At 36.6% G+C, this 26417-nt stretch overlaps 1 protein-coding gene across 16 annotated transcripts in view; it reads right to left on the bottom strand.

Moving 5' to 3' along the window:
- LOC149800365 (muscleblind-like protein 1) overlaps window positions 1–2071 on the bottom strand; it is a 309043-nt gene extending 306972 nt beyond the window's left edge. For all 16 annotated transcript variants that reach the window (XM_089959999.1, XM_089960006.1, XM_089960000.1 and 13 more), the window contains exon 1: window positions 1652–2071. The gene's annotated coding sequence lies outside the window, so the exon portion shown is untranslated. The remainder of the gene's footprint in view (window positions 1–1651) is intronic.
- Between the last annotated feature and the right edge of the window lie 24346 nt (window positions 2072–26417).

The following is a 26417-nucleotide window of genomic DNA, read 5'->3' as shown; positions in this document are numbered from 1 at the left end:
GCTCGGGACTTGTCACTTGGGAGAGATGTGGCTCTAAACTTTGACATTCAAATTCCTAATGAAAGTTTTGATTGGATTGGCCTAGAAATCATAAAACTAAGCTCAAAAATGTTTTTGGACCAATCACAAGTGATATTACTTTATAAGCTTGTTTTGGATTGTCTGAGTTTTATCATCTCGAGGCTTTAATGTGAATACCATATTTACTTGTTATGTACACTCATGAATACCATATTCACCCTCATGTACACACATGAATACAATATTTCCTTGTAATGTACACCCATAAATACCATATTTCCTTGTAATGTACACCCATGAATACCATAGTTCCTTGTGATATACACCCATGAATACCATATTTCCTTGTGATATACACCCATGAATACCATATTTACTTGTAATGTACACCCGTGACTACCATATTTACTTGTACTATAGACCCATGAATACCATATTTACTTGTACACCTGTGAATACCATATTTACTTGCAATGTACACCCGTGAATACCATATTTACTTGTACTATAGACCCATGAATACCATATTTACTTGTACACCTGTGAATACCATATTTCCTTGTGATATACACCCATGAATACCATATTTACTTGTAATGTACACCCGTGAATACCATATTTACTTGTAATGTACACCTGTGAATACCATATTTACTTGCAATGTACACCCATGAATACCATATTTACTCGTAATGTACACCAGTGAATACCATATTTACTCGTAATGTACACCAGTGAATACCATATTTACTCGTGCATCATGTACACCAAACTGCTAACAGAACGGATTTTGGATTTGCAGGTGCTCTAGTATTATTGCGGCTGATCAGGGTCTACCATCATTTTTCCATCGTTGATTTCCAGTAAGCAGAATAATAGACACTGATTTCATTGTCAAAGTACACTAATAAATCTATTCTGAAGGAAGTCATTACTCTTTTGATAACATTTTCATACAATACAAACTAAAGGGTCCAACATAACAATCAGATAGAAAATGATATTATCAGCAGTGACTGCATGTAAAACTTGATTTGGTAAATTTACACCTTGAGGCTAAAATTCAATCAGTCTGGGTTGAATGATATCAACATTCACAATCTACTCTCTTGCCAGCTACCTTAATGACAGCAAAAACCTAACACCAGTTAGGATTTTTCCATGGGCAAAAAACACAATGAACTGTTGATTTTTTTTTTTAATTTACACTATAAACAAAATCATAAATTCATCTACTGTACTTTGTATAGTTAATTTCTGCAGTAATACAAATTGCAGATCACTATCCCAAAGGAAGGCCTTTATTACACTGATTGGCAAAAAAAAAAAAAAAAAAAGACTGCAACTTCATTGAGGGGGGAAGCAGAATACACTGATTGGGTCTACTATTTCCAGGTGTAAATATATTGTTACTTTAGTCAAAACCCTAACCTTGCTTCTTTAAACTTGAGACTTTTACCTGTGCTGATCGGAACTGTTAGTATATCATTTAGGTACATATATACGGAATATAGCCTACAGCCATTAATGACAAACACTGCTTCAGTGGCCTTAAATGACCCCTGGTCAGTTAAGTCCACTAAGCAATTGGGTCAAGTGCAGGACGGCTATTTGGCCCAGTTTGACTTACCTCTCCATTGTGCTATGAAGTATACATGGTTTGGATTGCAGAAACAGTAGCTGTCCTTTTTTATCTTCCTTGTTCCAGATGTATACTTTTTATAAAAATAAAACAATGAATCGTCAAGTCCACCAAGTAAATTCAGGTAACAGACGAAGCACACTACAGGCTGGGGAAAGCTTGAATGGATAAACACGAATGCTGATGTATATATAGTTCACACTGATTTATAAAAAGAAATCTATTGATGTATGTTATCTAAACACAATGAACACTAAAGCACGACACAGCGCGGACAGGCAGTATAACAACTGTGTAGCTGACGATTGTATGTCTGTCTAATCCTTCGCTGCATACAGAACACAGTATTCAGTAACTTTACTACAACTGAGCGGCCTAGACAAGACCGCACCATGTGCACTATACCAACCACACTCACTCTCACAAAGCAGACACAACGTCACAGTCTATAAATAGCTCCACGTCTGATTGGTAGGAGATGCTGGTATGGCTTTTCCAGCAAGAAGAATACCGAGTGTTTAAAAATGCCAGCTATTTTTTTTCTCTAGCATTCCATTCTGTTGGATCAATAACAGAAAAAGAGAGAAAGACAGGGGAGAGAAACTGAGATTCCTCTATGATCGCTTTTAATGCTAGAAACACCATTTACTAGCGCCTAGATAGTGTGTTTGGCGGGCTGTACAGACTACCATGTCTGTAAACAGTGAAGAAGTGCATTGGAGCTGATAAAGAAAAGAAAATATCTGCCCTCATTTACAGCTGCTGTCTATAATCTGTTTCAGATTAGATAGAACTACCAATAATGAAGAGAGTTCCCCCTTTATAATGTAACTCAGTATATGTGCTGTTCAAGAGATCAGTAATCTCAACAGCATTTTAAAACCCCTGGGCTCATTACTAATGACTTGTACAATATTTTTTTATGTTCATGTAAAGAGGAAATGAAAACTCCTTACACTGGTAAATTAAACTACTCCCAATACATATTGCCTGCTTTTTCATGGATGAAAATGCTGAATTGGAAAAACAAAAAATCACAGAGAATTAATTTAGGGGTTTGGGGGCTGCCTAGACCCCAGATGGGGTCCCGAAGCAGTGTTGAAAATGATTTTCAGTTATTTTATACCCCCTCCACCTTTTTCAACCACCTTTATAGTCATTGTACTGTCATTATATAATGAAATTAATCACAAGAATGCTGCAAATCAGGCAGGTGTTTATTAATATGTACAGATCCTTAAAGTATACAATTATATTGGATCTTTTTCTTCACATTCTGAATATCTTTACAAATTCCATGCACATACTTTATAATATTGCTTTGTACGTCATTTGCATAATAATGTTGTATAGTAATGCAGTGGCGTCACTCGGGTTGGTGTCACCCAGTGCGGTAGCTCATGGTGTCACCCCCATGGTCCTCCTTCCGTAACAGACCATACAGAATCCTTAGTAATGTCATTTTGGTGTCACCCCCTCTGATGGTGTCACCCGGTGCAGTCCGCACCCCCCGCATCCCCCTAGCGACGCCACTGCTGTGCCTGCTAGTCATGTATTTAACTATGATTGGTTATCCGCTTATGAAATCCATCTAGACCAAGCAGTGTGTGCTCTGTAAAATTTGCAATTTTTCATTTTGGTGTCACCCCTCTGAGATGGTGTCACCCGGTGCGGTCCACACCCCTCTAGCGACGCCACTGTAGCAATGCTTTACAAATCTTCCACTACTATCGATTCATATATCATATGAATGGTTGTCTAAGTCTGTCACCTCCATTTTGTAGTTAATGCCATGGTCTGTCTTGCATTTTCAATGTCATGGTCTGTCCTGCATTATCTAGGACATGGTCTGTCTTAAACTTATAATGTCATTGCCAGTCTTTCATTTTCAATGTCATGGTCAGTCTTGCACTGTCAATGTCAATGGTCAGTCTTGCATTTTCAATGTCATGGTCTGTCTTGCATTTTCAATGTAATGGTCAGTCTTGCATTTTCAATGTCATGGTCTTTCATTTTCAATAACATGGTATGTCTTGCATTTTCAATGTCATGGTCTGTCTTGCATTTTCAATATCATGGTCTGTCTTGCTTTTTCAATGTCATGGTCAGTCTTGTATTTTCAATGTCATGGTCTGTCTTGCATTTTCAATGTAATGGTCAGTCTTGCATTTTCACTGTCATGGTCTTTCATTTTCAATGTTATGGTATGTTTTGCATGTCCAATGCCATGGTCAGTCATGCATTTTCAATGTCATGGTCTGTCTTGCATTTTCAATGTCATGGTCTGTCTTGCATTTTCAATGTCATGGTCAGTCTTGTATTAACAATGCCATGGTCTGTCTTCCATTTTCAATGTCATGGTCTGTCTTGCATATTTTCAATGCCATGGTCTGTCTTGTATTTACAATGCCTTGGTCAGTCTTGCATTTTCAATGTTATGGTCAGTCTTGCATTTTTAATTTCATGGTCTGTCTTGCATTTTCAATGTCATGGTCTGTCTTGTATTTACAATGCAATGGTTAGTCTTGCATTATCCAGGGCATGGTCAGTCTTGTATTTACAATGTCATGGTCAGTCTTTTATTTTCAATGTCATGGTCTGTCTTGCATTTGTAATGCCATGGTTTGGCTTGCATTTTCAATGTCATGATCTGTCTTGCATTTTCAATGTCATAATCTGTCTTGCATTTTCAATGTCATGGTCTATCTTGCATTTTCAATGCCATGGTCTGTCTTGCATTATACATGACATGGACTGTCTTGTATTTACATTGCCATGGTCTGTCTTGCATTATCTAGGACATGGTCAGTCTTATATTTACAATGTCATGGCCTGTCTTTCATTTTCAATGCCATGGCCAGTCTTGCATTTTCAATGTCATGGTCTGTCTTGCATTTGCAATGCCATGGTCTGTTTTGCATTATCCAGGACATGGTCAGTCTTGTATTTACAAGGTCATGGTCAGTCTTTCATTTTCAATGTAATGGTCAGTCTTGCATTTTCAATGTCATGGTCTGTCTTGCATTTGCAATGTCATGGTCTGTTTTGCATTATCCAGGACATGGTCAATCTTGTATTTACAAGGTCATGGTCAGTCTTTCATTTTCAATGTAATGGTCAGTCTTGCATTTTCAATGTCATGGTCTTGCATTTTCAATGCCATGGTCTATCTTGTATTTACAAAACCATGGTCAGTCTTGCATTTTCAATCTCATGGTCTGTCTTGCATTTTCAATGTCATTATCTGTCTTGCATTTTAAATGTCATGGTCTGTAATGCATTTTCAATGTCATGGTCTGTCTCTCATTTTCAATGTCATGGTCTGTCTTTCATTTTCAATATCATGGTCTGTCTTGCATTTTCAATGTCATTATCTGTCTTGCATTTTAAATGTCATGGTCTGTCTTGCATTTTCAATGTCATGGTCTGTCTCTCATTTTCAATGTCATGGTCTGTCTTGCATTATTCAACACATGGTCAGTCTTGTATTTACAAAATCATGGTCAGTCTTGCATTTACAATGCCATGATCTGTCTTGCATTTTCAATGTCATGGTCTGTCTTGTATTTACAATGCAATGGTCTGTCTTGCATTATCCAGGACATGGCCAGTCTTGCATTTTCAATGTCATGGTTTGTCTTGCATTTTCAATGCCTTGGTCTATCTTACATTTTCAATGACATAATCTGTCTTGCATTTTCAATGTCATGGCCTATCTAACATTTTCAATGTCATGATCAGTCTTGCTTTTTCAATGTCATGGTCAGTCTTGCATTTTCAATGTCATGGTCTGTCTTGCATTTTCAATGACATAATCTGTCTTGCGTTTTCAATGTCATGGCCTATCTAACATTTTCAATGTCATGATCAGTCTTGCTTTTTCAATGTCATGGACTTTCTTGTATTTACAATGCCATGGTCTGTCTTGCATTATCCAGGACATGGTCAGTCTTGTATTTACAATGTCATCGTCAGTCTTGCTTTTTCAATGTTATGGTCTGTCTTGCATTTTCAGTGACATGGTCTGTCTTGTATTTACAATGCCATGGTCTGTCTTGCATTTTCAATGTCATTTTCTGTCTTGCATTTTAACTGTAATGGTCTGTCTTGCATTTTCAATGTCATGGTCTATCTTAGATTATCCAGGACATGGTCAGTCTTGTATTTATAAAATCATGGCCAGTCTTGCATTTACAATGCCATGGTCTGTCTTTCATTTTCAATGTCATGGTATGTCTTGTATTTACAATGCCATGGTCAGTCTTGCATTTTCAATGTCATGGTCTGTCTTGCATTTACAATGCCATGGTCAGTCTTGCATTTTCAATGCCATGGTCAGTCTTTCATTTTTGATGTAATGGTCAGTGTTGCATATTCAATGTCATGGTCTTGCATTTTCAATGTCATGGTCTGTCTTGCATTTTCAATGTCATGGTCTGTCTTTTATTTTCAATGTCATGGCCTGTCTTGCATTATCCAGGATATGTTCAGTCTTGTATTTATAAAATCATGGTCAGTCTTGCATTTACAATGCCATGGTCTATCTTTCGTTTTCAATGCCATGTTCTGTCTTGTATTTACAATGTCATGGTCTGTCTTTCATTTTCAATGTCATGGTCAGTCTTGCATTTTCAATGTCATGGTCAGTCTTGCATTTTCAATGTCATGGTCAGTCTTGCATTTACAATGTCATGGTCAGTCTTGCATTTTCAATGTCATGGTCAGTCTTGCATTTTCAATGTCATGGTATGTATAATTTGAATATTTACTATCTGAAGCAAGGAATTTACATTTTAACTTATCAGTTACATTTTGACTTGTCAGTTACATTTTAACTGAAATAATTAATTGAATAAAAAAAATTAAATGCATGGCTCCTAAATCTGTAAGGGTATCTTGGCAAAGAAAGGAAACATGACAAAGTTACCACAAACAAATCTAATGAACCAGTTTAGTTTGCAATATAAGGTGTCTTACTCTCTTTTACCTGTCTGGCTATTGTCTACTGAAATACATGTGTATATCAGTCTTTTCTTTTCCATTTATACATGCAATCCAACCCTTCATTTTCTTTTCACTGACATATCTATTTACATGCTTACATATGATTTATGATAACTTTAATTATCAACATATTGTTTCAAGGTACAAAGATGAAATCTTCTTTATTTAATAAAATAAATTTAACAAGATTCTTGTAAAACAAGACATTTTTATTTGACCTTTTGTGTCAACTTCATATGTGATATTACATCACGGTTTGGGGCAAGCTAAAATCAAAAAGCAAGTTCTGTTATGACTGCCCTAGGCAAGCTAACTTCAATAAAATTTATAAAGCCCTGTTTCATGTACAGTAAGAAGTCTTTCTGGAGTTCCTTCATAGGTTTTTCACTCAGTACTCTAGTAATGAGAAACATGTAGAAAAGAAGCCATTTTTTTATTATTTTTTTATTTTTATTAACTTTGCCTATATTTGATTGAGGATTGTCAAATTTCAAATGTCTTCATGCCAGAACTCTTTCTGCCAATTTGATCCAATTTAGTTAGGCAGTTTTGGAGAAGTTGTTTAAAGCTTTTTTTTGCTCTTTATAATATCAGCCATATTTGTTGTCAGATCTGCATAATTTTTGCAAACTTTAAGGGCATTTATGCCAGGATGCTCTGTTCAAAGTTTGGTTAAAATTGGTATGATGGCATTTCATCAGAACTGTTGATGGATGCAGGGCAGACTTTTGATGGCTGAAGGGATTCACCATATTCTCTCTTGGCCATAAAGCTGTGAGCTAGGTGTAGAGGGACAAGAAAGCAAGGGCCATAACTCCTCAACATGATAACATGGAATGGTAGAATTCAAACTCAGTCTCATCAATAAAAAAAAAAACAGCATAATAAATCTAGTTAAAATCCAACAATTCCAGGTAAACTGATGCTGCACAAACCATAGCTAAAGAGGAGGGGACATTAAGAGCCATAACTCCAGGCAATGATGAAACAGCATGCTGGAAATCAATCCCATCTGTCTTTGTTAATATAGATAGGCATACCAACTTTAGTTGAAATTGAACAATTACTGGTAAAGTTATGCTGCAGCGTGAATGTTTTACAAGGACAGGAAATCAGAAAATAGAACATTAGGGAAAAAACTCCCACACTGTCATATTAGTATGAACCTACATGCTAAATCTGGTTGAAAATGAACAATCCTTTGTAAAGTTGTGCTGTGGAAACTATCTTAGGTGTATGGACAATTAGGAACCATAACTCCTCCAAGTTGTGACACACAACACCTAAAATCAAATGGCAGATTTTATCAATATTAATCTGTATAGGGAATTATCTTGAGGACACAAAACTGTTAACAGACAGAGTGATGGATCTTGATTACAACAGGGCTTTACTCCCTGTGGAAAAGGGGCCTTAAAAAGGGACAGAGAGGTGGATCTTGATTACAACAGGGCTTTACTCCCTGTGGAAAAGGGGCCTTAAAATCAAGACAAACTTTACAGATTTGCCAGTTATGCTGTACATGTTCAGATGTAATTTGATGCTGTATTTGAAAGGTGACAAAATATTCAGTGGTCTTGCCAGAAATACATTAAGGAAGATAAAACCAGCTGCTAAAATACAATAGCAATTTTCACACAGGGAACTAAAGCCATATCAAAATAAACACAAACTAGAATTGTATTCATGGAACATGAATGATCCACCATAATGCCAGAGAAGCTGACTAAACACACTATTCTTGCTTAGGCATACAAAGCAAAAGAGAAATACTTTCAGCAGTGACAGAACTTTAATATGCTGTATCAAACAACTAGTGAAAAACAGTACCTTACGAATTAGAAAAGCATTATTTTTCTTTGCTATGCCAATGTTTTGGCTCAAAGGCAGGCAAACTATGACCCTCCCCCAAAGTTTTTAAAACATCTGAGCACTGAGGGCTGCTCCATGGCCATGCTATTCACTAAGCATTGATGGCTGCCCCATGGCCATGCTATTCACTAAGCATTGATGGCTGCTCCATGGCCATGCTATTCACTAAGCATTGATGGCTGCCCCATGGCCATGCTATTCACTAAGCAATGATGGCTGCTCCATGGCCACAATATTCACTAAGCATTGATGGCTGCCCCATGGCCATGCTATTCACTAAGCAATGATGGCTGCCCCATGGCCACACTATTCACTAAGCATTGATGGCTTCCCCATGGCCACACTATTCACTAAGCATTGATGGCTGCCCCATGGCCACACTATTCACTAAGCATTGATGGCTGCCCCATGGCCACACTATTCACTAAGCATTGATGGCTGCCCCATGGCTACACTATTCACTAAGCATTGATGGCTGCCCCATGGCCACATTATTCACTAAGCATTGATGGCTGCCCCATGGCCACACTATTCACTAAGCATTGATGGCTGCCCCATGGCCACATTATTCACTAAGCATTGATGGCTGCCCCATGGCCACACTATTCACTAAGCATTGATGGCTGCCCCATGGCTACACTATTCACTAAGCATTGATGGCTGCCCCATGGCCACACTATTCACTAAGCATTGATGGCTGCCCCATGGCTACACTATTCACTAAGCATTGATGGCTGCCCCATGGCCACATTATTCACTAAGCATTGATGGCTGCCCCATGGCCACACTATTCACTAAGCATTGATGGCTGCCCCATGGCCACATTATTCACTAAGCATTGATGGCTGCCCCATGGCCACATTATTCACTAAGCATTGATGGCTGCCCCATGGCCATGCTATTCACTAAACATGGATGGCTGCCCCATGGCCACACTATTCAATAAGAATTGATGCTGCCCCATGGCCACACTATTCACTAAGCATTGATGGCTGCCCCATGGCTACACTGTTCAGTAACCATTGATGGCTGCCCCATGGCCACACTATTCACTAAGCATTGATGGCTGCCCCATGGCCATGCTACTTACTAAGCATGGATGGCTGTTCCATGGCCACACTATTCACTAAGCATCGATGGCTGCTCTATGGCCACGCTATTCACTAAGCATCGATGGCTGCTCCATGGCCATGCTATTCACTAAGCAATTATGGCTGCCCCATGGCCACACTATTCACTAAGCATCGATGGCTGCCCCATGGCAACACTATTCACTAAGCATTGATGGTTGCCACATAGCCACACTATTCACTAAGCAATGATGGCTGCCCATTGGCCACATTATTCACTAAGCATTGATGGCTGCCCCATGGCCATGCTACTTACTAAGCATTGATGGCTGCCCCATGGCCACACTATTCACTAAGCAATGATGGCTGCCCCATGGCCACACTATTTACTACATACTGTCCCCTTAGGAAATGACAACCCAATCTATGTATCACTTTGATACCTGTGTTTGCCATTATGTGACCTATAACATATTGCTTTTTGGGGGAGAAAGAAATGACTATTTTTACATTTGAAATGAAGAAGGATGCTTACTTTACCACTTTCAAGTACAAAAGTTTGAATCCTTATTCAGCAATTTATGCCATTAATTGATGATGCATCCAATGTTGTATCTTTCCTCCATGGTACCATTCCCTCAAGTTTAAATATTCAGTGTATTTGATACTGCAAGATCAGCACCTGTCAGGGCAGCCCAACACTGGTTGGTTGTACAGTGTATTTAACAGCTCTTTCACTACATTACTGACTTGATCCTGTAATAGTAGACCAGCAATGGTTGGTTGGTTGGCTGATTGGATGGTTGGCTGGTTGGTCATATTTAACAGCTCTTTCACCATATTACTGACTTGATCCTTTAAGAGTAGTCCATCACTGGTTGGTTGGTTGGCTGATTGGTTGGTTGGTTGAATTTAACAGCTCTTTCACTACATTACTGACTTGATCATGTAAGAGCAGCCTGACACTGGTCAGTTGCTTGCTTGGTTGGTTGGTTGGTATTTTACAGCTCTTTCAGCACATTATTAACTTGATCATCCTGAGGAAATGGAACAGAGAAGCAACCCTGGGTGTTGTTTGCACCTGCAACACTTGGATTTCAAGTCCAAAGCTTAATTAGCAGAGTTACCATGGCTCCCAACCCAACATTATATACAGGGTCTCTAACATTTATTTTAATATTGAATACATTGCAATATTGTGGCATCTCTACATAAAAAAATTTTAATGATACAACCTAACCTGGCTAAATATGTGCACAAAATATACTGTAATTAAAAATGTCAGAATAGTTGTATAGACAGAGGTAATGATGTTTCTAACTTTACAAGATTGTTGTGCGCCTAGAAATCAACAACAGACATTTAAGGGGTTAAGTTTACCTGTAACAAATTTGGTAGAACCCATTTTACACCAATATATGTACTTGCATGAAACTGTTTGATTAGTTCCAGAGATGTTTTATATTTGACTAAATGTGGATCTATTAAAATGGTAATTTTTATCATTTGAATAGTGGTAAATAACATAAATTAATGCCCATTCTTTTCTAACCTCATTTAATGGAATTCTCATTAAGTCAGTGGTATTTCAAAATGAGTTGTGCAATGGTGTTTTTTTTTATAATCACCTTACTAATGAAGATCAGAGGAGATATAGCACTTTTCCAATTTGTGTTTCAACATTCATTTGTGTTAGTATGTTATTGCAAATTATGCCTTCAATATCTTGGATCTGTGTCACCTACAGAAAGGAAAATTTTTTTGTGGGAGCATTTTGAGTGGAACAACTCGAGCATACCAACATTAGGTTACTGTGACTAAGTTTCAGAATTAGGTGATTTTCTGTCATTACATCCTCAATATCTTGAATTCTGTTTGGAATTGATTTTTGAAAAATGTGTCAGCCTTAATTACTAGTGTCATTATATGAAGATCATGACAATATGACAGCCTTACTGACTAGTGTCATTATATGATGTCACAAAGATCATGACAATGTGACATACCATATATGATTTTACAAAGATCATGACACTGTGACATACCATATATAATGTCACAAAGATCATGACACTGTAACATACCATACAAGATGTCACAAAGATCATGACACTGTGACATACCATATATGTCACAAAGATCATGACACTGTGACATACCATACATGATGTAACAAAGATCATGACACTGTGACATACAATATATAATGTCACAAAGTTTGTGACAATGTGACATACCATATATGATGTCACAAAGATCATGACACTGTGACATACCATATATGATTTCACAAAGATCATGACAACATTACATACCATATATGATGTCGCAAAGAGCATGACACTGTGAAGATCATGACAATGTAACAGCCTTACTGACTAGTGTCATTATATGATGTCACAAAGATCATGACAGTGTGACATACCATATATGATGTCACAAAGATCATGACACTGTGACATACCATATATGATGTCACAAAGATCATGACAACATTACATACCATATATGATGTCACAAAGATTATGACACTGTGAAGATCATAACAATGTAACAGCCTTACTGACTAGTGTCATTATATATGACATCACAAAGATCATGACAGTGTGACATACCATATATGATGTCACAAAGATCATGACACTGTGACATACCATATATGATGTCACAAAGATCATGAAAAAGTGACATATCATATATGATGTCACAAAGTTCAGAACATGACACCACCATTCAGTGTCATTACATGATACAAAAGATCACTACAGTGTGACATATCACTGATCAATGTTATTACATGATGATTCAAAAGATCACAACAGTGTGACATATCACTCTTCAGTGTCATTACATAATACAAATGATCATGACACTGTGCTATGCCACTGAATATTTAAATTTCAGGTGGGGGCACCTAGGATTTTCTTTTGAGCCAAAGAAATTTTATCTCTTTTGCCAGGAGACAATTTGTTTCTTCAGCTTATATAGGGTCCAGATGATGTTTTTGACAGGAATTTTTTAGGGTGGCAAAACTTTACAAATTTGGAGATGTGCTTGTAAGGCTCAGAAATTTTATTTTTAGGGTCATGGTTAAAAAATGCTGGGAACCACTGATACATGGTAATAGCTTTTTTCAATAATTATTATGTTAACTAGATCAAAAATAATGTTTTCTTGAAACAAATCCAAAATCCTACATGAAAATAAAATGATCTGTCCTTTATAAGTCCAGCCCTACATTACAGACTTTACTGGTTTTAGCATAACAGTAGTATTGGTACTGCAATGAACATTTATGTGAAATTCTACAAACCAGTCAAAAGTAGATCCAACTGCGAATGTCATAGACTCAGACTGGCTGGCTTTATGTGAAATGGCAGATTTGGGTCTAGGTTGTTTTCATTGGACCATACTTCTAAGCAAGTATATGTGGTATTGGATACACCATGCAAGCGATACCTAGTTTGAATGGTCTTGAAAGAACAATGAAGACATGAATTGCACACTCACATATATATTCTGCACAGCACTTGTTGCCATTATGTCTAGATTATATACCTGGTGTGTCATGTTTTACGAGGGGTTTTAAAATACTATATACTGTGATTAAGACCCATGTGCACAATATCTACTAATATTGCTACTTCGTGCTTGCTCGCATATGCTACACCAGAAAGAAAATAGCACAAACTGTGTATGGCATTCTCATAATGAGCTGGCAGATCAGGGTTGACACTCTATCAACGTGAAATACACAGCAGAATCTGCCAGAAGTTTCATTCAATGCAAAGTCTGGCTTGAGGCAGTTTGTATCTGAGGGTATGTGCTACATGAACGAATAGAGTAACTTAAACCTAAGGAAATTAAACTCTGAAGGAGGTCTAATTCACTAAAAAGAAAGTTGTCGTCAGGCTATTATGCTGTGGGCAAATGTACAAAGATTTACCAGTGATATGATCCTACTGAGAGGATAGTAAATCAATTCAAGACATGGTGGCAAAAATTGTTTTGGATCTATCTGAACTGAAGCAAGACGTATACCCAACAATTTGAAGGAATACAGTTTCCGATCTCCTGAGATATGTAATTCTCTTAGGTGACTTATGTCATTGATAAACTCTAAATAAATTGATGCATTTCATTTTTGTAAGTAATTAACTTGATCTATCATTTCATTCAGAACTTACTAAGTAGAAAATAAGTATCTTATTACAAAACTTTACAAGGGAAATTGATTAAATAGTCTGGAAAATAGCCAATAATGTGTCCATAAGCAAAGCATACCCCCACCAAATGATGCAAATCAAGGGCAAAGATCTAAGCAAAACCAGGTACCTAATTCAAATTATGTCAGAAGATTCTAAATGTTATACCACATAATAACTTGATCATATACTGACTTAAATAGTTGAAAAAGAGGGGAAAAAAGAGTACCAGACTGGACCATTACAAGTCCATCTTGTATTGACTAGGTCTCCATGTAGGTCACTTGTAGGTAGGGATGAGTCTGTAATCTCAATGACCTTGACCAATGTTCATAGAATGTGGTCTTGAAATAAAATTTAATGTTCAGAAACATTATTTTCTTTAAGATTTAATAATATCATGACCACTGACCTTTACAATTAAAATCTTTACATTTCTGTGTTATCCTAAGTGGAAGCTAATCGTAAAGTTTGCTCCAGAAACTTTTTCTAGAACAAACCTCAATCAACAGACTTTTTTCTTACACAATTTATGAGTCACTGACTGTAATGGTGCCAACTTTTATAGCCATTTTGTTGTAGCACATTTTGTTTTGGTCAGCTTGACACATAACCATTAACTTTGATGTATGGGCTAGGCTCCACAATCGACATGATCTTCTCCATCAGGCAACTGCAGGAGAAATGCAGAGAAGAACACAGACCCCTCTTCCTGGCCTTTATAGACCTCACCAAGGCATTTGAGCTGGTCAGCAGAGATGGACTCTTCACAATCCAGGTGAAGACTGGATGCCTTCCAAAGCTGCGAAGCATGATCCAGTCCTTCCACGATGACATGAAAGGCACAGTGCAGTACAATGGCTCAACATCCAACTCCTTTGACATCTGCAGTGGAGTAAAACAGGGCTGTGTTCTTGCCCCCACACTCTTCATCATCTTCTTCACTGTCCTGCTCAAGCACACCTTTGGGACATCCACAGAAGGGATTTACCTGCACACATGGTCAGAGAGCAGATTGTTCAACCTGGCACGACTGAAGGCAAAGAGCAAAGTGTGTAAAGCAACCATCAAGGACATGCTCTTCTCAGATGCTGCTGCTCTAGCCACTCAGAAGCTGAGCTACAGCGCCTGATGGACTGCATTGCTAAAGCATGCGATGAGTTTGGGCCGACCATCAGCCAAAGAAAACAAACATGATGGCTCAGGACACAGACCTTCCAAGCATCATCATCAACAACTATGAACTTGAGGTAGTCAGTTAGTTTATGTACCTCGGCTCTACCATCACCAACAACCTCTCGCACGATGCTGAGCTCAACAAGCGGATGGGAAAGGCATCAACAACTCTCTCCAGGTTGTTGCAGAGAGTATGGAACAACAGCATGCTGACCCTGAACACTAAGATCTCCATGTACCATGCCTGCGTGCTAAGTACTCTCCTGTATGCCAGTGAAACCAGGACTCTGTACGCCTCACAAGATAAAAGACTGAGCACCTTTCACATGTGATGCCTCCGACGTATACTTGGGATCACCTGGAGTGAGCGAATAACAAACAGTGAGGTGCTTGAATGTGCCAAGATTCCCAGCATGGTCACACTCCTCTGCCAACATCACATCAGATGGCTGGGCCATGTATGTCGGATGGATGACAGATGGATCCCCAAAGACATTCTTTATTCGAAACTTGCCTCTGGTATCGATGTCAACACCTGGGAAGGGCTTGCTCTAGACAGGTCCAGCTGGTGACATGCTCTGATCACTGGTCTGAAAGTCAGTGATGACAAGCTACACTTGCTAGCTGATGAAAAGTGATCGCAGAGGAAGAAGAAGCAGCTCCAACCCACACCAAATTCACCCTTCAAGTGCAGCAAAGACCGCCACTCCTGTGTTGGGCTACATAGCCACAACAGACGCTGAACAACCACCAACTGGGACATCTCTCATGGATGCACTTCCATTGTCTCTCAAGACTAACTGATGCCAACCAGCCATGGGCTAGTCTCATATAAATTGCTGCCTGCAAGGAATGGGCTATGCTGTTTGGGAGCTTGATTGAGTTTTAATTAGGACTCACTGGAATAACAGTCTTTGTTAATGTAGGGTCAAGTATAGGAAACAATAAAGTAGAGACAATCCAGAGACAATTTTGGGTCATTTGAAATAAGTGTCATAAAATGAAATTTTCTATAAATAGTTCTTAGTATATGCCGAATAGAGAGAGTTATTCTGACTTTGATGGGCATGTTCAATTTTTGGCAGTTAGAGAAAGTGATCCTGATTGGCTAATCTAAATGAGGGGTATTGGTTTCCCAGACAAAATTCAAGGTTTTAAGTAATCTCCTGTTAGTCAGTCTATGTTTCTGTGGGAAACCAGAATTTAGCTTTGGGAAATAATAAGTATTTCTCATTAAATTGTCCAAAGGGGTGAGGTTTGGAAGAAGTTGAGGGACACAGAAAGAGAGATTCAGCTGCATAGAAAATCAAATCTTGAAAAGGCACAAAGGGGAAAACTAGCTCCATACAAGTGCTACACATTGGGAATGAGTTCAGACAACACCCAAGTTATGCTGACATGCCAGCAATTTGAGTTCGATCATTCACTTGATTCTGCGATGAAATGGCTAATTGCATTTAACATAAATTTTGTAATTCTATTTCTAAGAGAAAGTGTATCATCGAATGTCATATTCACTTTCATTTTGATTATGTAATTGATTAAATTGTTATACTGTACTTTTTATATGGGGGCTTGTGTTGTTCAGTTCTATATCTTTTCTCTGATCTCTGTTATTCCCTCTGTTAATTTCATATTTTATTTTATTGTCGCTCAATCTGGGCAATGCCATCATGGTTGATCATCTCCTAGATAACAATAACCAAAGCACCATAATAAGTGGGGGATCATACCACCCACTCCTCTCACATCATCAAATTATTACCCAAAATCAATAGTGTTCTTCCTTACCCCAAGTGGAAGCTACTCACAAAATCATTTGTCTTCTTTCAATCAGTTTTCTGACCTTTGACCTTTCTTATTCCAAATAAAGTGGATTCTTCCTAACCCAATGTGTAAGCTATTCGCAAAGTTTTTACACTTAAGATAGTGAAGAACTTTAGTTATTTTGCATAAACTGTTTTTCTTCATTCACAGTCAGTGTCCTTTACTTTGACCTCAAAATTGATAGGTTTTTTTTCTTAACCTACATGAAAGCCAGTTACAAAAGTCAGTAATTGTAGATGGTGGAAAAAATTCTGATGTAAACCATTTTTCTTCTTTCAGTCACAGTGATATAACCTTTCATAATTTTACCCCAAATTTAGAGGATTTTATCTTACCGTGTGTGCAAGCCAGCCATAATTTTACCCCTAAATGAAGAGGATTTTATCTTACCGTGTGTGCAAGCCAGCCATAATTTTACCCCTAAATGAAGAGGATTTTATCTTACCGTGTGTGCAAGCCAGCCATAATTTTACCCCAAATTTAGAGGATTTTATCTTACCGTGTGTGCAAGCCAGCCATAATTTTACCCCAAATTTAGAGGATTTTATCTTACCATGTGTGCAAGCCAGCCATAATTTTACCCCAAATTTAGAGGATTTTATCTTACCGTGTGTGCAAGCCAGCCATAATTTTACCCCAAATTTAGAGGATTTTATCTTACCGTGTGCAAGCCAGCCATAATTTTACCCCTAAATGAAGAGGATTTTATCTTACCGTGTGTGCAAGCCAGCCAGCCATAATTTTACCCCAAATTTAGAGGATTTTATCTTACCGTGTGTGCAAGCCAGCCATAATTTTACCCCAAATTTAGAGGATTTTATCTTACCGTGTGTGCAAGCCAGCCATAATTTTACCACAAATTTAGAGGATTTTATCTTACCGTGTGTGCAAGCCAGCCATAATTTTACCCCTAAATGAAGAGGATTTTATCTTACCATGTGTGCAAGCCAGCTATAAAGTTATGTCAAAAGTTATTGTGCTAGACAATTTTTCTTATTTCTGGAAATTTTACCATTTGACGTTGAATTTGATAGGTTTCTTCTTTCCCCAAATGCAATCTACCCATGAACTTTTATAGAGGTATGTATTGCAGAACTGAAATTACCATATAAAATTTTAGATGTGAATGGATAGATAGTGTCATTGCATAATATGCTTTTGCCAAAGTGGTAAAAATAGCTAGAGAACATGTATTTATTTTATTAACATTTCAATAAGAACTTTAGACCCAGGTCACAAAAACTTTAATGCAAAACCTCAGTAATGGCATAAACTTATTTCATGGCATAAACATTACATGTACAATGATATAGTATTTCATGGAATAAACATTAGATCTACAGTGATATAACATTTCATGGAATAAACATTAGATCTACAATGATATTATAACATTTCATGGAATAAACATTAGATCTACAATGAAATTAAAACATTTCATGGAATAAATGTTAGATCTACACTGCTATAGCATTTCATGGAATAAAAGTTAGATCTACAATGATATTATAACATTTCATGGAATAAACATTAGATCTACAATGATATTATAACATTTCATGGAATAAACATTATATCTACAATGATATAACATTTCATGGTATAAACATTAGATCTACAATGATATTATAACATTTCATGGAATAAACATTAGATCTACAATGAAATTAAAACATTTCATGGAATAAATGTTAGATCTACACTGCTATAGCATTTCATGGAATAAAAGATCTACAATGATATTATAACATTTCATGGAATAAACATTAGATCTACAATGATATTATAACATTTCATGGAATAAATGTTAGATCTACAATGATATTATAGCATTTCATGGAATAAACATTAGATCTACACTGCTATAGCATTTCATGGAATAAAAGTTAGATCTACAGTGATGCAGTTTTCATTGCATCAGCATTAGATCTACAATGATATTAAAGCATTGCATGATATTAATATTAGATCTAAAACAATACCATAGCATTTCATGGCATAAACATTAAATCTACAATGAGATAACTGTGCAGCATTTTGTGTAATAAACATCAGATGTACACTGATTTAGCATTTTATGGAATAACATTAGATCTACAATGATATAACATTTCATGGAATAAACATTAGATCTATAATGATACAGCATTTCATGGAATAAACATTAGATCTGCAATGATATAACATTTCATGGAATAAACATTAGATCTACATTGATATAACATTTCATGGAATAAAGATTAGATCTATAATGATATAACATTTCATGGAATAAACATTAGATCTGCAATGATATAACATTTCATGGAATAAACATTAGATCTACATTGATATAACATTTCATGGAATAAACATTAGATCTATAATGATATAACATTTCATGGAATAAACATTAGATCTACAATGATATAACATTTCATGAAATAAACATTAGATCTACAATGACATAACATTTCATGGAATAAACATTAGATCTACAATGATATTATAACATTTCATGGAATAAACATTAGATCTACAATGATATTATAACATTTCATGGAATAAACATTAGATCTACAATGATAGTATTAAAGATATTACAATTAAATGGAGCAACTCAAGCAGAAGATAAATGACTTTTGAAAACTTGAACATAAAACATTAATGATGTTGACAACAACAACATCCTAAATTCATGTCTACTATGTATCACCATTATTATTATTTTGCCAAACAAGGAGACAATTTATTACAAGGTGCAAAACCTGTTTTACTATATTTATTTTATGGCACATAAGGTAGGGATGGGTTTTCTGTTTCTGTCAACAACGACACAAACTCCTAGAATTAATAGAAGCACTTTGCTGTGGTAGTCTACATCTCTTTAATTTAGTGCCTTAGACTGTCAAGTCAAATCTAAATCTCGAAAGAGAACCATTAAACCAATGAGAATGTCCATCAACCGTGGTTATAGAATTATGTTTGCATTCTTATGGTATTTACTGTTGTCTAAAAAAAATAACCATCTAGGCCCAGAATTCATAAAACTGATCAGAAAGTCTGAACTTGTGTTCAAAGTTCCAAACTTTTGATCTTCTATAACTTTATTATAAGAGTGGTAAGAATCCAGAAAATATTAGAATGATCTAGTTCTTTGTTTCTCAGCATTTTAGAGTTTTGAGTCTCTGAGTGTAATTCTGTTTCATGATGATGGGGCCATGAAAATTTAACAATTGTTCCCCAATCTGCACACTCATACCACATGTTGCATGTATATTGTGCATTAAAAATTGTAAATTCTCTTGTTTTGAAAGTCCTAACTGCGTTTCTGTTCAGGTTCTTTTTCTGCATCATGTATTGCCCAAGTTTGAGCCCCTTCACTAGAGCCCCTTCTGAAAACTCTCCCATGTATTGAACCCTAATTGGAGCCCCTTCTGAAATATCTCCAAATTGAAGACCCTTCATTAGGGCCCCTTGTAAACAAATCTCCAATAAAACAATAATCTGAAATGGGCAAAGCCTAAGAAGCTGAGTGATTTATCATGACATCATGTTTAAACTGCCTGACATTGCACATGACCAAAGTGTCAGATTAATGAAGCTCACTGACTTCTCATGGCATCATGTCTAAACTTCTGACACTGCACATGACCAAAGTCTCAGATGAATGAAGCTCACTGACTTCTCATGACATCATGTTTAAACTGCCTGACATTGCACATGACCAAAGTGTCAGATTAATGAAGCTCACTGACTTCTCATGGCATCATGTCTAAACTTCTGACACTGCACATGACCAAAGTCTCAGATGAATGAAGCTCACTGACTTCTCATGACATCATGTCTGATCTTCCTGACACTGCACATGACCAAAGCCTCATGTCATGGAATTGTATAAATCCCTTTTTTATTTATCAAATACATGTACTCGGGGTTTTTTTTGTTGTGTACAACGATACCCGAGGGTGATTTATGTATATTGTACAATATTTCAATATTTCAAAACAGTGAGTTCTGTCATCCTATGCTCCATGTGTGAAGTGCTTTCAATGGGAAAAAATTATATTCAGCAAGCGCACAGATGATGTAGGGCTACATGATCTGTGTATAAATACCTCACCGTAGATGGAAAACATTATGTCTTATCAGTGAGCAGTCTACTTAAGGACTTGCAGATCTTCAGCTTTAGAACTATCAGAATTGATGGAGTAGCAGCTGTAGAGCTAACCATAAAGCTGATCATAGCATCCATAGAGCTGACAATAGAGCTAGTTGAGTACCAGCCATAGAGCCAATTGAACAGTGTTTTACTGGCTGAGTAGCTGGTGATTGGATGTTGCTGACCGATTGGTGGGTGCTGATTGACCAAGTGATTGAAAGGTGATCAGTGATTACTTGCAAAGCTGGCTGCTTGACTGACCAGTGTGAATGGTAGCCAAGTGTTCTAGTGATGGAGTGTTTTGTGTAACTCCATACAATTATTCTTTTAGCCATGGCTAATTATGGGGTTTGTTATACCCAGTGTTTTGGGGATTGTAAAGATATATTGTATGATATCTGTCCCATTTTGACATCATTTTACTATTTCAGTAAATACATCATTTTTCACTGTTTGAGTGAATACATCATTTTTACTATATGAGTATGTCTCATGTCACTATGAAGGTGAACATTCTTAACCTCTGCAAAGGAAATTATAAGAAAAAAAATTTCCCTGCAAAATATCCATTCAGTTTGTACCTAGATTCACAATAATAGTTTGTTAATGATTCAGATTCAAAATCAGTCTAAATGACCTCTGCCATTTATTTAATGTTGAATTCTTGATTTCACAAAAATAGTTAACAAACACCATGCATATGATTTTTGAAAAGTTTTTTTAAAACACACTTTTTACCACATTATAGGTTGTGGTTATATCAGTACGAGGAAATGGGAGTGCCTTTCCATGGATACACAAAGGCAGTTGACCCAGATTGGAGTGGCAGGTGTGAAACCCATGAACATGTCTGATGCTACACTAACTTGGCTAATGTGGCTCCCCATACAATATAGATGATCTGTATAATGACATACCATTGTATATGCCAGACAACCCCAGTGGTAATTATATTTTCACATACCATGTATATGCCAGACAACCCCAATGGTAATTATATTTTCACATACCATTGTATATGCCAGACAAACCCAATGGTAATTATATTTTCACATACCATTGTATATGCCAGACAACCACAATGGTAATTATATTTTCACCTACCACTGTACATGCTAGACATACTCAATAGTAATTATATTTTCACATATCAATGAACATGCTAGACATGCCCAATGGTAATCATATTTTGACATACCATTGTGTATGATAGACATGCCCAATGGTAATTATATTTTCACATACCACTGTGTATGCTAGATATGCCCAATGGTAATTACATTTTCACATACCACTGAACATGATTGACATCCCCAAGGTAATTATATTTTGACATACCATTGTGTATGCTTGACATCCCTAATGGTACTTATATAATGACATACCATTGTATATTGTAGACATCCCCTATGGTAATTATATTTTGACATTACTTAAAGGGGTCCAGAGTGGCTGAGTGGTCTAAAGCACTCACAATTATGGATCACTGCCATCTCACACTCCATCTGGGTGCGTTTGAGTTTTGGATTCAGCAAATGTGGGTATGTGAGGGAGCCTGTCAGTAGCCTTTCAATGGTCATTGTTTTTTCTAAGGGTTTTCCAGGTTCTTCCTCCACCATTTATACTGGCCATCATGTATATTGTGCTGAAAAATGGTATTAAACCCAACAACAACAAAAACAACAGCACACCATCTATATGCTAGATTTTATCACTGGAATCATCTCAGTGAAAGATACACTATGAGTAGAATAGTGTGATGACCTCATTTTCTGGATCAGCTTAATGTAGCTTGCTGTATGTACATGCAATTGCACATTTTCACAGTTGTCAAAGTACTTCCCTTGAGTACAGTTTGTAATTTTTATCCAATTGTTCCTGGTAAAGTAGTCCCGTAGGAACCAAATTTTTAATAATAATCGGATGGCAGTCTAGTGCCTGATTAATACAGGGCTCTGTGGACTTCATCAAGCTCACTGCACATGTACAAGTGATCTAATGAAATAGCTCGTACACAGCCATTACTTTTATGTTATCCAGACTACCAACATGAAATGAGCAACGTATAAATGCACTACTTGCTTTATAATGTGGAACAAAAGTTTGCTTGCAAAACGTTAATTCAGCAACCATGCTAAAACACAATGGAAGACCCCTCCAACCAAAAGTGACGATACAGTATGAGATGAAAGATAAAAGAAGGAGATGTTTCAGAAAACAAAAAGGAATACAAGGGACACAAGAAAGCCTTATGTCACTCACTTGACTTACACAAGAGTTGTCCAATACACTAAGCAGGTCCAGACAGTATTAAAAGAAGCAAAAAAACTATGTAAATAGCATAACTGTAATCCTTTAAAATGCACATGTTACATGTAAGGGGTAATTTACCGAGTAAATGTAACCCAGTCATGTTTAAGAGGTGTAGAGCTTACCTTACACACTTGCTTGCAAGTTGAGACAAAGTGCAAACAACACAGACTATGATTTGCCAGCATATAATGAACCAATAAATCAGGGTCTATGTTGTTTATTCCATTGATTAGTCACAATGAATTTCCAGCACAGTATGCAATAGCAGATAAGGGTCAAAGCAATTTGCAGTTCAACTTGATACATTAGCAAGTATATACAGAAAATGATTACAAGAAATGTCCACAAACAGTAGAAGATAGACAGACAGACAGACATATATGGAAAAGTGATTCCTTTATAGCTCTTGTGCCTCAAAGTGGGGCTGTAATAAAGTTTAAATACATTAAGACATGAGCAGTTGTATATTGACCCCCTTCAGGTACATTAAGACACGAGCAGTTGTATATTGACCCCCTTCAGGTACATTATGACATGAGCAGTTGTATATTGACCCCCTTCAGGTACATTATGACATGAGCAGTTGTATATTGACCCCTTTCAGATACATTAAGACATGAGCAGTTGTATATTGACCCCCTTCAGGTACATTAAGACATGAGTAGTTGTATATTGACCCCCTTCAGGTACATTAAGACATGAGCAGTTGTATATTGACCCCCTTCAGGTACATTAAGACATGAGTAGTTGTATATTGACTCCCTTCAGGTACATTATGACATGAGCAGTTGTATGTTGACCCCCTTCAGGTACATTAAGATATAAGCAGTTGTATATTGACCCCCTTCAGGTACATTATGACATGAGCAGTTGTATATTGACCCCCTTCAGGTACATTAAGACATGAGTAGTTGTATATTGACCCCCTTCAGGTACATTATGACATGAGCAGTTGTATATTGACCCCTTCAGGTACATTAAGACATGAGTAGTTGTATATTGACCCCCTTCAGGTACATTATGACATGAGCAGTTGTATATTGACCCCCTTCAGGTAGGCATATGCTTACCCCTAAAATGTTTGGCCATCTTTTCTTTTTCAGAAATAATGTGTCACCTTGACAGATGTATAGTCATGATTGATTTAAGAGTAGAATTTTGCTCATTAGATCATGTGCCTGTTAAAACATCCAGTCTAGGTCTATGTTAAACTTCCATTCTAGGTCTATGTTAAACGTCCATTCTAGGTCTGTGTAAGACATCCAATCAAGGTATGTGTAAAACATACGATTCCAGGTCTGTGTAAAAGACATCCAATCAAAGTCTGTATTAAACATCTAGTCAATGTCTGTGTAAAAGACTTCCGGTCAAGGTCTGTGTAAAACATTCAGTCAAGGTCTGTGTAAAAGACATCCAATCAATGCCTTTGTAAAACATCTAGTCATGGTCTGTGTAAAAGACATCCAATTAAAGTCTGTATAAAACAGCCAGTCGTGGTCTGTGTAAATGGCCTAGCCCTTGAATTCATAAGGAAGATGCAACACCATTAAGAATGTTAAGCACAAAATAACAATGAAATAGACCTATCAGCGTCACCTCCTATAGCAACAGGAATTTCGTGTATCCAAAGGGTCATAAGTTATTTGGGAAAAGTTTTGATTAATTCTAAAGGCTAAAAAAATTACTTTGTTCGAAACAGAAGAGATAAATGAAATATACATAAATTTTACTTCATTTTCAGTTAAAATCACAACTGTTTATTTAAGAATAGAAATGCTATATTTAGTATGTAATTTCCGAAATTCTCTTTTGCATCTATTTTTTCCTAATGGACCCTGACCTTTGGAGCTCTTCAGTGGATGCAGTGAAATGTCTTGATTTAAGAATTGTATAAACTGTATGTGTCATTCTATTTGCATTTTAAGCAGGTGTAACAAGCTTTATGAAGAGAGCATTACATGCAAACTCACTGAATGACTCAGCTAAAGCCAGTCAAGCAAATCGATTAAAACGAAACAAAATAAAAGTCTCAAAGACATTGCATGAATTCAACACACTGGATCAAATCTTTACTTTATAAACACAACATTATTTTGTAACAGTTGTCTTTAATTCTTGGATATTTGTAATAATAATGATAATAATCATCATCATCATTGCTGATTTATTTTCTGAGTCAATAAGTTTAAATAAACAAACAAATTTTACCCTATGGCCCTCTAGTATGTACATGTATACAGACCAGTGATAAAGAATATGGTATGTTTCCTCACACATTTGAACACAAATGTATGTATACAACATGCTAAAAATTATTCACAAAAAGATATATCACTATATAAGTGAGAGATAAAAAGCAGGATGTATATAGTGTATAGTTTTATATGTACACCCTATTATTTAGGCTTTCAGTACAACTATTCTGATGGCTTGAGACCCATATGGCCAATTTAATATCATGTCTGACTGGTCCAAAAAGTGTTACTATGTGTTTCTCTGGACAAGTGACACACACTTTTTGGCAAGTGAATTTCACAAATTCCTTGTCCAAACAGACAAACAATGTTATAAAATCCCAAACAGATAAGTAATTTTTTGAAAACTAATGTCCAGCCCTGCCACATGAAAAATATTCAGTACTTTTTTGAAAACTAATGTCCAGCCCCACCGCATGACAAATATTCAGCAACACCAGTCAGGGCCACTGGGTATTTGATTCAGGTCATTGTGACAACAGTGAAAGAAGTTATTTGCTTACAGTGTCCACCATTACAAATTTAGCGATGACTGCCATGTTTGGGTTAATATTAGAATATAAATATTCATGGGTACAATTAAAAAAAAGGTCTTAGAGGATGTACCTGTCATACACGTAATAAATTGCATGAAAATAAACACCATATCCTTTTGAAATAGCTCACACCTGTATTCAGATGATAAAAGGTGACTGATTTGTGGTTAAAACAGACTTAGCTGCTGAACTGAAGTGCAGAAGAAAGAAAGAATTAATGAATGAATGAATGTGTGATTTCCTTGCAAAAAAATGTTTTATTTTAAAACAATTAAGTTATATTTAAAGGCAATAAGATAAACCAATAACTTTGGTTCCAATCCCATAAATCTAGTTTCCAGTTGGAAATCAACTA

The sequence above is a fragment of the Sinohyriopsis cumingii genome, chromosome 5, assembly GCF_028554795.1.
Source record: "Sinohyriopsis cumingii isolate HCF-2022 chromosome 5, ASM2855479v2, whole genome shotgun sequence".
Classification (NCBI taxonomy): domain Eukaryota; kingdom Metazoa; phylum Mollusca; class Bivalvia; order Unionida; family Unionidae; genus Sinohyriopsis; species Sinohyriopsis cumingii.
The sequence above is the reverse complement of the archived record's forward strand: the minus strand, read 5'-3'. Positions and strand labels throughout refer to the sequence as shown.